Genomic DNA, 12,500 nt, shown 5'->3' on the forward strand with positions numbered 1-12,500 from the left:
AGCCCTCCGAATCGGTCCCCAGGCGGACTTCCGCCAGTGGGAATTGGTCCGAAAATTCGTACGGGCAAAGTTGAGATTCGGCCGTAAATGCCGCCACGCGGCCCGGGTTAACGATGTGGGGAGGCCCGTGCCGCCTGTCGACCACTCCTCGGTGATCGTGAAAACCGCCTCCCCATATATCTGCAGGAACCCCGCCAATGCCCCCGTACAGAAATCGCATGTGTCAAAGGGGCGGCCGAACTTGACCCCGGCGGCCGGGGCTCTGGAACTCCCGGCCGGCAGTGGCCGGCAAATCCGACCCGCATCCGGACTTCCGAGCCAGACTTGGTTAACGAATTGCACCTGGGTAACCAAAACTCCCTGGACCACCCGATCTCCGGACACATGGTTCAAGCTCACACACCCACACACCCACCCACCCACCCACCGCGCGGGCCCCGTACGCCGTAGCATTGGAAGAGGTGGGCTGCGCCAGCTGGTTTTTTTTATCGAATTGTCAGGGTCCGGTCGGGTTAAGGATTTGACAGGGCCAGCTTGCCGAAATTCAGTGAAGCGCGGGTATTCGGCGGGAGTAACTATGACTTAAGGCGGGGGGCCCATGGGCCAGCAAGGAGTTTCTGGTGAACATCGGCCGGGACATTTTGACGGCGGGGCAAGACGTAGTTGTTAATGAGGGTGAAGGGTTTGTCCTCAGCTGGTTGATTGTCGAATAGTCGGGGCTGCCGGGCCGGTTACCGATTTGCCCGGCCGGCTTGGTTAACCATTTGCCCGGGCCGGGTTGGTTAACGAATTGTCAGGGTTGGGCTTGGTTAACCATTTGCCCGGGCCGGGTTGGTTAGCGAATTGCCATGGTTGGGTTGGTTAACGAATTGTCGGGTTTGGGCTTGGTTAACGACTTGACCGTGCAGGGTTGGTTAACGCCTTGTCAGGAGCGTGCGCGGTTGGTTCACGAAACTGCCTGTTCCGGGTTTCTAGAGCATTGCCAGGCCCGGCCGGCCGGGTTAGCGGCTTGCCAGACCCAACTTGACGAAATTCAGTGCGGCGCGGGTAAACGGCGGGAGTAACTATGACTCTCCCATGGGCCAGCAAGGCGTTTCTGATGAACATCGGCCGGGACATTTTGACGGCGGGGCAAGAACTAGTTGTTATTGAGGGTGAAGGGTTTGTCCTCAGCTGGTTGATTGTCGAATAGTCGGGGCTGCCGGGCCGGTTACCGATTTGCCCGGCCGGCTTGGTTAACCATTTGCCCGAGCCGGGTTGGTTAATGAATTGCCATGGCCGGGTTGGTTAACGCAGTTTCAGGGTTGGGCTTGATTAACGATTTGCCCGAGCAGGGTTGGCTAACGCATTGTCAGGAGCGTGCGCGGTTGGTTCACGAAACTGCCTGTTCCGGGTTTCTAGAGCGTTGTCAGGCCCGGCCGGCCGGGTTAGCAGGCTGCCAGACCCAACTTGACGAAATTCAGTGCGGCGCGGGTAAACGGCGGGAGTAACTATGACTCTCTTAAGGGAAGGAGGGGGGGCCCATGGGCCAGCAAGGAGTTTCTGATGAACATCGGCCGGGACATTTTGACGGCGGGGCAAGAACTAGTTGTTATTGAGGGCGAAGGGTTTGTCCTCAGCTGGTTGATTGTCGAATTGTCGGGACTGCCGGGCCGGTTAACGATTTGCCCGGCCGGCTTGGTTAACCATTTGCCCGGGCCGGGTTGGTTAACGAATTGTCAGGGTTGGGCTTGGTTACCCATTTGCCCGGCCCCGGGTTGGTTAGCGAATTGCCATGGTTGGGTTGGTTATCGAATTGTCGGGTTTGGGCTTGGTTACCGATTTGCCCGAGCAGGGTTGGCTAACGCATTGTCAGGAGCGTGCGCGGTTGGTTCACGAAACTGCCTGTTCCGGGTTTCTAGAGCGTTGTCAGGCCCGGCCGGCCGGGTTAGCGGCTTGCCAGACCCAACTTGACGAAATTCAGTGCGGCGCGGGTAAACGGCGGGAGTAACTATGACTCTCTTAAGGTAAGGAGGGGGGCCCATGGGCCAGCAAGGAGTTTCTGATGAACATCGGCCGGGACATTTTGACGGCGGGGCAAGACGTAGTTGTTATTGAGGGTGAAGGGTTTGTCCTCAGCTGGTTGATTGTCGAATAGTCGGGGCTGCCGGGCCGGTTACCGATTTGCCCGGCCGGCTTGGTTAACCATTTGCCCGGGCCGGGTTGGTTAACGAATTGTCAGGTTTGGGCTTGGTTAACCATTTGCCCGGGCCGGGTTGGTTAGCGAATTGTCATGGTTGGGTTGGTTAACGAATTGTCGGGTTTGGGCTTGGTTAACGATTTGCCCGAGCAGGGTGGGTGAACACATTGTCAGGAGCGTGCGCAGTTGGTTCACGAAACTGCCTGTTCCGGGTTTCTAGAGCGTTGTCAGGCCCGGCCGGCCGGGTTAGCGGCTTGCCAGACCCAACTTGACGAAATTCAGTGCGGCGCGGGTAAACGGCGGGAGTAACTATGACTCTCTTAAGGTAAGGAGGGGGGCCCATGGGCCAGCAAGGAGTTTCTGATGAACCTCGGCCGGGACATTTTGACGGCGGGGCAAGAACTAGTTGTTATTGAGGGCGAAGGGTTTGTCCTCAGCGGGTTGATTGTCGAATTGTCGGGACTGCCGGGCCGGTTAGCGATTTGCCCGGCCGGCTTGGTTAACCATTTGCCCGAGCCGGGTTGGTTACCGAATTGTCTGGGTTGGGCTTGGTTAACCATTTGCCCGGGCCGGGTTGGTTAGCGAATTGCCATGGTTGGGTTGGTTATCGAATTGTCGGGTTTGGGCTTGGTTAACGATTTGCCCGAGCAGGGTGGGTGAACGCATTGTCAGGAGCGTGCGCGGTTGGTTCACGAAACTGCCTGTTCCGGGTTTCTAGAGCGTTGTCAGGCCCGGCCGGCCGGGTTAGCGGCTTGCCAGACCCAACTTGACGAAATTCAGTGCGGCGCGGGTAAACGGCGGGAGTAACTATGACTCTCTTAAGGTATATAAGGAGGGGGGCCCATGGGCCAGGAAGGAGTTTCTGATGAACATCGGCCGGGACATTTTGACGGCGGGGCAAGACGTCGTTGTTATTGAGGGTGAAGGGTTTGTCCTCAGCTGGTTGATTGTCGAATAGTCGGGGCTGCCGGGCCGGTTACCGATTTGCCCGGCCGGCTTGGTTAACCATTTGCCCGGGCCGGGTTGGTTAACGAATTGTCAGGGTTGGGCTTGGTTAACCATTTGCCCGGGCCGGGTTGGTTAGCGAATTGCCATGGTTGGGTTGGTTAACGAATTGTCGGGTTTGGGCTTGGTTAACGACTTGACCGTGCAGGGTTGGTTAACGCCTTGTCAGGAGCGTGCGCGGTTGGTTCACGAAACTGCCTGTTCCGGGTTTCTAGAGCATTGTCAGGCCCGGCCGGCCGGGTTAGCGGCTTGCCAGACCCAACTTGACGAAATTCAGTGCGGCGCGGGTAAACGGCGGGAGTAACTATGACTCTCTTAAGGTAAGGAGGGGGGCCCATGGGCCAGCAAGGAGTTTCTGATGAACATCGGCCGGGACATTTTGACGGCGGGGCAAGAACTAGTTGTTATTGAGGGTGAAGGGTTTGTCCTCAGCTGGTTGATTGTCGAATAGTCGGGGCTGCCGGGCCGGTTACCGATTTGCCCGGCCGGCTTGGTTAACCATTTGCCCGAGCCGGGTTGGTTAATGAATTGCCATGGCCGGGTTGGTTAACGCAGTTTCAGGGTTGGGCTTGATTAACGATTTGCCCGAGCAGGGTTGGCTAACGCATTGTCAGGAGCGTGCGCGGTTGGTTCACGAAACTGCCTGTTCCGGGTTTCTAGAGCGTTGTCAGGCCCGGCCGGCCGGGTTAGCGGCTTGCCAGACCCAACTTGACGAAATTCAGTGCGGCGCGGGTAAACGGCGGGAGTAACTATGACTCTCTTAAGGTTAAGGAGGGGGGCCCATGGGCCAGCAAGGAGTTTCTGGTGAACATCGGCCGGGACATTTTGACGGCGGGGCAAGACGTCGTTGTTATTGAGGGTGAAGGGTTTGTCCTCAGCTGGTTGATTGTCGAATTGTCGGGACTGCCGGGCCGGTTACCGATTTGCCCGGCCGGCTTGGTTAACCATTTGCCCGAGCCGGGTTGGTTACCGAATTGTCAGGGTTGGGCTTGGTTAACCATTTGTCCGAGCCGGGTTGGTTAATGAATTGCCATGGCCGGGTTGGTTAACGCAGTTTCAGGGTTGGGCTTGATTAACGATTTGCCCGAGCAGGGTTGGCTAACGCATTGTCAGGAGCGTGCGCGGTTGGTTCACGAAACTGCCTGTTCCGGGTTTCTAGAGCGTTGTCAGGCCCGGCCGGCCGGGTTAGCGGCTTGCCAGACCCAACTTGACGAAATTCAGTGCGGCGCGGGTAAACGGCGGGAGTAACTATGACTCTCTTAAGGTATGGAGGGGGGCCCATGGGCCAGCAAGGAGTTTCTGATGAACATCGGCCGGGACATTTTGACGGCGGGGCAAGAACTAGTTGTTATTGAGGGCGAAGGGTTTGTCCTCAGCGGGTTCATTGTCGAATTGTCGGGACTGCCGGGCCGGTTAGCGATTTGCCCGGCCGGCTTGGTTAACCATTTGCCCGAGCCGGGTTGGTTACCGAATTGTCAGGGTTGGGCTTGGTTAACCATTTGCCCGAGCCGCGTTGGTTAATGAATTGCCATGGCCGGGTTGGTTATCGAATTGTCGGGTTTGGGCTTGGTTAACGATTTGCCCGAGCAGGGTGGGTGAACGCATTGTCAGGAGCGTGCGCGGTTGGTTCACGAAACTGCCTGTTCCGGGTTTCTAGAGCATTGTCAGGCCCGGCCGGCCGGGTTAGCGGCTTGCCAGACCCAACTTGACGAAATTCAGTGCGGCGCGGGTAAACGGCGGGAGTAACTATGACTCTCTTAAGGTAAGGAGGGGGGCCCATGGGCCAGCAAGGAGTTTCTGATGAACATCGGCCGGGACATTTTGACGGCGGGGCAAGACGTCGTTGTTTTTGAGGGCGAAGGGTTTGTCCTCAGCTGGTTGATTGCCGAATTGTCGGGACTGCCGGGCCGGTTAACGATTTGCCCGGCCGGCTTGGTTAACCATTTGCCCGGGCCGGGTTGGTTAACGAATTGTCAGGGTTGGGCTTGGTTACCCATTTGCCCGGCCCCGGGTTGGTTAGCGAATTGCCATGGTTGGGTTGGTTATCGAATTGTCGGGTTTGGGCTTGGTTACCGATTTGCCCGAGCAGGGTTGGCTAACGCATTGTCAGGAGCGTGCGCGGTTGGTTCACGAAACTGCCTGTTCCGGGTTTCTAGAGCGTTGTCAGGCCCGGCCGGCCGGGTTAGCGGCTTGCCAGACCCAACTTGACGAAATTCAGTGCGGCGCGGGTAAACGGCGGGAGTAACTATGACTCTCTTAAGGTAAGGAGGGGGGCCCATGGGCCAGCAAGGAGTTTCTGATGAACATCGGCCGGGACATTTTGACGGCGGGGCAAGACGTAGTTGTTATTGAGGGTGAAGGGTTTGTCCTCAGCTGGTTGATTGTCGAATAGTCGGGGCTGCCGGGCCGGTTACCGATTTGCCCGGCCGGCTTGGTTAACCATTTGCCCGGGCCGGGTTGGTTAACGAATTGTCAGGTTTGGGCTTGGTTAACCATTTGCCCGGGCCGGGTTGGTTAGCGAATTGTCATGGTTGGGTTGGTTAACGAATTGTCGGGTTTGGGCTTGGTTAACGATTTGCCCGAGCAGGGTGGGTGAACACATTGTCAGGAGCGTGCGCAGTTGGTTCACGAAACTGCCTGTTCCGGGTTTCTAGAGCGTTGTCAGGCCCGGCCGGCCGGGTTAGCGGCTTGCCAGACCCAACTTGACGAAATTCAGTGCGGCGCGGGTAAACGGCGGGAGTAACTATGACTCTCTTAAGGTAAGGAGGGGGGCCCATGGGCCAGCAAGGAGTTTCTGATGAACCTCGGCCGGGACATTTTGACGGCGGGGCAAGAACTAGTTGTTATTGAGGGCGAAGGGTTTGTCCTCAGCGGGTTGATTGTCGAATTGTCGGGACTGCCGGGCCGGTTAGCGATTTGCCCGGCCGGCTTGGTTAACCATTTGCCCGAGCCGGGTTGGTTACCGAATTGTCTGGGTTGGGCTTGGTTAACCATTTGCCCGGGCCGGGTTGGTTAGCGAATTGCCATGGTTGGGTTGGTTATCGAATTGTCGGGTTTGGGCTTGGTTAACGATTTGCCCGAGCAGGGTGGGTGAACGCATTGTCAGGAGCGTGCGCGGTTGGTTCACGAAACTGCCTGTTCCGGGTTTCTAGAGCGTTGTCAGGCCCGGCCGGCCGGGTTAGCGGCTTGCCAGACCCAACTTGACGAAATTCAGTGCGGCGCGGGTAAACGGCGGGAGTAACTATGACTCTCTTAAGGTATATAAGGAGGGGGGCCCATGGGCCAGGAAGGAGTTTCTGATGAACATCGGCCGGGACATTTTGACGGCGGGGCAAGACGTCGTTGTTATTGAGGGTGAAGGGTTTGTCCTCAGCTGGTTGATTGTCGAATAGTCGGGGCTGCCGGGCCGGTTACCGATTTGCCCGGCCGGCTTGGTTAACCATTTGCCCGGGCCGGGTTGGTTAACGAATTGTCAGGGTTGGGCTTGGTTAACCATTTGCCCGGGCCGGGTTGGTTAGCGAATTGCCATGGTTGGGTTGGTTAACGAATTGTCGGGTTTGGGCTTGGTTAACGACTTGACCGTGCAGGGTTGGTTAACGCCTTGTCAGGAGCGTGCGCGGTTGGTTCACGAAACTGCCTGTTCCGGGTTTCTAGAGCATTGTCAGGCCCGGCCGGCCGGGTTAGCGGCTTGCCAGACCCAACTTGACGAAATTCAGTGCGGCGCGGGTAAACGGCGGGAGTAACTATGACTCTCTTAAGGTAAGGAGGGGGGCCCATGGGCCAGCAAGGAGTTTCTGATGAACATCGGCCGGGACATTTTGACGGCGGGGCAAGAACTAGTTGTTATTGAGGGTGAAGGGTTTGTCCTCAGCTGGTTGATTGTCGAATAGTCGGGGCTGCCGGGCCGGTTACCGATTTGCCCGGCCGGCTTGGTTAACCATTTGCCCGAGCCGGGTTGGTTAATGAATTGCCATGGCCGGGTTGGTTAACGCAGTTTCAGGGTTGGGCTTGATTAACGATTTGCCCGAGCAGGGTTGGCTAACGCATTGTCAGGAGCGTGCGCGGTTGGTTCACGAAACTGCCTGTTCCGGGTTTCTAGAGCGTTGTCAGGCCCGGCCGGCCGGGTTAGCGGCTTGCCAGACCCAACTTGACGAAATTCAGTGCGGCGCGGGTAAACGGCGGGAGTAACTATGACTCTCTTAAGGTTAAGGAGGGGGGCCCATGGGCCAGCAAGGAGTTTCTGGTGAACATCGGCCGGGACATTTTGACGGCGGGGCAAGACGTCGTTGTTATTGAGGGTGAAGGGTTTGTCCTCAGCTGGTTGATTGTCGAATTGTCGGGACTGCCGGGCCGGTTACCGATTTGCCCGGCCGGCTTGGTTAACCATTTGCCCGAGCCGGGTTGGTTACCGAATTGTCAGGGTTGGGCTTGGTTAACCATTTGTCCGAGCCGGGTTGGTTAATGAATTGCCATGGCCGGGTTGGTTAACGCAGTTTCAGGGTTGGGCTTGATTAACGATTTGCCCGAGCAGGGTTGGCTAACGCATTGTCAGGAGCGTGCGCGGTTGGTTCACGAAACTGCCTGTTCCGGGTTTCTAGAGCGTTGTCAGGCCCGGCCGGCCGGGTTAGCGGCTTGCCAGACCCAACTTGACGAAATTCAGTGCGGCGCGGGTAAACGGCGGGAGTAACTATGACTCTCTTAAGGTATGGAGGGGGGCCCATGGGCCAGCAAGGAGTTTCTGATGAACATCGGCCGGGACATTTTGACGGCGGGGCAAGAACTAGTTGTTATTGAGGGCGAAGGGTTTGTCCTCAGCGGGTTCATTGTCGAATTGTCGGGACTGCCGGGCCGGTTAGCGATTTGCCCGGCCGGCTTGGTTAACCATTTGCCCGAGCCGGGTTGGTTACCGAATTGTCAGGGTTGGGCTTGGTTAACCATTTGCCCGAGCCGCGTTGGTTAATGAATTGCCATGGCCGGGTTGGTTATCGAATTGTCGGGTTTGGGCTTGGTTAACGATTTGCCCGAGCAGGGTGGGTGAACGCATTGTCAGGAGCGTGCGCGGTTGGTTCACGAAACTGCCTGTTCCGGGTTTCTAGAGCATTGTCAGGCCCGGCCGGCCGGGTTAGCGGCTTGCCAGACCCAACTTGACGAAATTCAGTGCGGCGCGGGTAAACGGCGGGAGTAACTATGACTCTCTTAAGGTAAGGAGGGGGGCCCATGGGCCAGCAAGGAGTTTCTGATGAACATCGGCCGGGACATTTTGACGGCGGGGCAAGACGTCGTTGTTTTTGAGGGCGAAGGGTTTGTCCTCAGCTGGTTGATTGCCGAATTGTCGGGACTGCCGGGCCGGTTAACGATTTGCCCGGCCGGCTTGGTTAACCATTTGCCCGGGCCGGGTTGGTTAACGAATTGTCAGGGTTGGGCTTGGTTACCCATTTGCCCGGCCCCGGGTTGGTTAGCGAATTGCCATGGTTGGGTTGGTTATCGAATTGTCGGGTTTGGGCTTGGTTACCGATTTGCCCGAGCAGGGTTGGCTAACGCATTGTCAGGAGCGTGCGCGGTTGGTTCACGAAACTGCCTGTTCCGGGTTTCTAGAGCGTTGTCAGGCCCGGCCGGCCGGGTTAGCGGCTTGCCAGACCCAACTTGACGAAATTCAGTGCGGCGCGGGTAAACGGCGGGAGTAACTATGACTCTCTTAAGGTAAGGAGGGGGGCCCATGGGCCAGCAAGGAGTTTCTGATGAACATCGGCCGGGACATTTTGACGGCGGGGCAAGACGTAGTTGTTATTGAGGGTGAAGGGTTTGTCCTCAGCTGGTTGATTGTCGAATAGTCGGGGCTGCCGGGCCGGTTACCGATTTGCCCGGCCGGCTTGGTTAACCATTTGCCCGGGCCGGGTTGGTTAACGAATTGTCAGGTTTGGGCTTGGTTAACCATTTGCCCGGGCCGGGTTGGTTAGCGAATTGTCATGGTTGGGTTGGTTAACGCATTGTCAGGGTTGGGCTTGGTTAACGATTTGCCCGAGCAGGGTGGGTGAACGCATTGTCAGGAGCGTGCGCGGTTGGTTCACGAAACTGCCTGTTCCGGGTTTCTAGAGCGTTGTCAGGCCCGGCCGGCCGGGTTAGCGGGTTGCCAGACCCAACTTGACGAAATTCAGTGCGGCGCGGGTAAACGGCGGGAGTGTTGGTTAACGAATTGTCAGGGTTGGGCTTGGTTAAGCATTTGCCCGAGCCGGGTTGGTTAGCGAATTGCCATGGTTGGGTTGGTTAAGGAATTGTCGGGTTTGGGCTTGGTTAACGACTTGACCGTGCAGGGTTGGTTAACGAATTGTCGGGGTTGGGCTTGGTTAACGATTTGCCCGAGCAGGGTTGGTTAGCGAATTGTCAAGGGTTCGGCTTGGTTAACGACTTGACCGTGCAGGGTTGGTTAGCCCATTGTCAGGAGCGTGCGCGGTTGGTTCACGAAACTGCCTGTTCCGGGTTTCGAGAGCGTTGTCAGGCCCGGCCGGCCGGGTTAGCGGCTTGCCAGACCCAACTTAACGAAATTCATTGCAGCGCGGGTAATCGGCGGGAGTCGCTTGGTTAACGTTATGGCCGGGCCAGGCTGGTTAATCAATTGTCCAGGCCCGGTTGGTTACCCAATTGGCCAGGCCGGGGTGGATAACGAATTGGCCAGTCTCGGTTGGTTAACCAATTGCCCGGGCCGGGCCGGGTTGGTTAACGAATTGTCCGGGTCAGACTGGTTAACGAATTGGCATGTCCGAGTAGGTTAACGAATTGCCAGAGCCAGCTTGGTTAACGAATTGTCCGGCTGGGTTGGTGCACTCATTGCCAGGACAGGGTTGTTTAATGAATTGTCCGTTCCCAGTTGGTTCACGAATTGGCAAGGCCAGGGTGGTTAAGGAATTGTCCGGGCCAGGTTGGTTAACGAATTGCCCGTCCTGGCTGGTTAACGAATTGTCAGGGTCAGGTTGGTTACCGAATTGCCATGGCCGTGTAGGTTAACGAATTGCCAGAGCCAGCTTGGTTAACGAATTGTCCGGCCGCGTTGGTTAACGAATTGTCCGTTCCCAGTTGGTTCACGAATTGGCAAGGACAGGGTGGTTAACGAATTGTCCGGCCGGGCTGGTGCACTCATTGCCAGGACAGGGTTGGTTACCGAATTGTCCGTTCCCAGTTGGTTCACGAATTGGAAAACCAGGGTGGTTAAAGTATTGTCCGGGCCTGGTTGGTTAACGAATTGCCCGTCCTGGTTGGTTAACGAATTGTCCGGGTCAGGTTAGTTAACGAATTGCCAGGGTCTGGTTGGTTACCGAATTGTCCGGCCGGGTTGGTGCACTCATTGCCAGGACAGGGTTGGTTGACGAATTGCCCGTCCTGGTTGGTTAACGAATTGCCAGGGTCTGGTTGGTTACCGAATTGTCCGGCCGGGTTGGTGCACTCATTGCCAGGACAGGGTTGGTTGACGAATTGCCCGTCCTGGTTGGTTAACGAATTGCCAGGGTCTGGTTGGTTACCGAATTGTCCGGCCGGGTTGGTGCACTCATTGCCAGGACAGGGTTGGTTAACGAATTGTCAGGGTCAGGTTGGTTAACGAATTGCCATGGCCGGGTAGGTTAACGAATTGCCAGAGCCAGCTTGGTTAACGAATTGTCCGGCCGGGTTGGTGCACTCATTGCCAGGACAAGGTTGGTTAACGAATTGCCCGGTTCCGAATGGTTAACGTATTGCCCGGTCCCGTTCGGTTCACGAATTGCCCGCCCGCTGATTGTTAACTTTTCGCACCGGCGGGGGATGGCTTGGGTAACGAGCCTCCAAGATCTGTCGGTTAACCATTTGCCCGGTGGCAATTCGTTAACCAAGTCCGCTCCGGAAGTCTGGATGGGGGTCGGATTTGCCGGCCGAGGCCGACCCGGAGTTCCAGAGGCTCGGCCGCCGGGGTCAGATTCGGCCGCCCCTTTGACACATGCAATTTCTGTACGGGGGCATTGGCGGGGTTCCTGCAGATATATAGGGAGGCCGTTTTCACGAGTTGTTGAAGTATTCGGTAGATGGCACCGGCCTCCCCAATTGGTTAACCCGGGCCACGCGGCAGCTTTTCCGCACGATTCCGAAGATTGCCGGTATGGATTTTCGGACAAATACCCAATTGCGGAAGTCTGTCAGCGGGACCTATTCGCAGGCCCATGCCGGCCGAGGGGCGGCATTTTCCGTTTGACTACCGGTGCTCCGGCCGCCGAATGGAAACCTTGCCCGAATGAATTTCTGACAAAGTCCCGAGGCGGGAGCCAGTAAGGGGACGTATTCGGCGGGCCGTGCCGGCCGAGCGGCGGCATTTTCGGAGGGACAACCGCAGGTCCCGCCGTCGATCCGAGACCTTGGCTGAAGAGTCGAAAGTAATCTAAGTCCCGACTCGGAAGTCAGAATGAAGGCGACTTCGGGGCCCTCCTGCCGACCGAGGCGGCCGATCGACGGCGGCACTACCGGAGGGCCGCCCGCCGAGCCAGCCGCGTGCCCTCGGCGCCACGCCGGTTAACCAATTGCCGTCGGAAGCCTGTGAAGGTCGGATCTGCCCCGTCGGGCGGGCCCGAGGTGCCCCGCGACCGGCATGAGCTCCGGGCGTCGTGCCGCCGGTTTGACACATGTCATTGTTGCACGGTCTGTCGCGGCTCTGGTTAACGAGTTAGGCCCGGAAGTCACTATGGGGGTCGGATTTGCCCCGCCTGGCGGGGCCAGAGTGCGACCTTCCCGGCAGGACTTCCGGGAGGCATCCCGCCGACTTGACACATGCAATTTCTGTACGGGGGGATTGGCGGGGTTCCCGGAGATTTACGGGAACACGTTTTCCAGACACACTTAGCAGGGTGACTAGTGGTACGGTTGACACAGTGCAGAGTTCTAAGTGAGCCTTACTCAATTGTGACTCAGTAAGCGGGAGGCCGGGCGAGCTCCGACTTACAATGATAAAAGCTTTTTTTCGCTATTTCCGAAAAAAATGACAAAGTCCAAGAACGCAGCGGGGGCTGCGGACAGACAGAGTCTGAGCGCGGACCGCGGGCGGCGGCCGGCAGACCGACGGTGGCAAAAGCTTTATATCGATCCGAAAAGCAAAGAGGCATTGTGTGTACCAAGACGGAGAAGGGACAAGCCTGCCGCTGGTGCCCTCGCGAGTGTCGTCTGCGTTAGACCTCTGTTCCCCGATCGATCCGGCTTGGTCGGTCCTACCTTTGGGAGAGGCCGAGTGGAAGCGACGGTCTCGACACGTGCGCCGAACTTCCGTGCTCGGCTCGTTACCATCTCCGGAGGTGGGCAGGTGGGT

Source organism: Mobula birostris, chromosome 12 (assembly GCF_030028105.1).
Source record: "Mobula birostris isolate sMobBir1 chromosome 12, sMobBir1.hap1, whole genome shotgun sequence".
In the NCBI taxonomy this organism is placed as follows: domain Eukaryota; kingdom Metazoa; phylum Chordata; class Chondrichthyes; order Myliobatiformes; family Myliobatidae; genus Mobula; species Mobula birostris.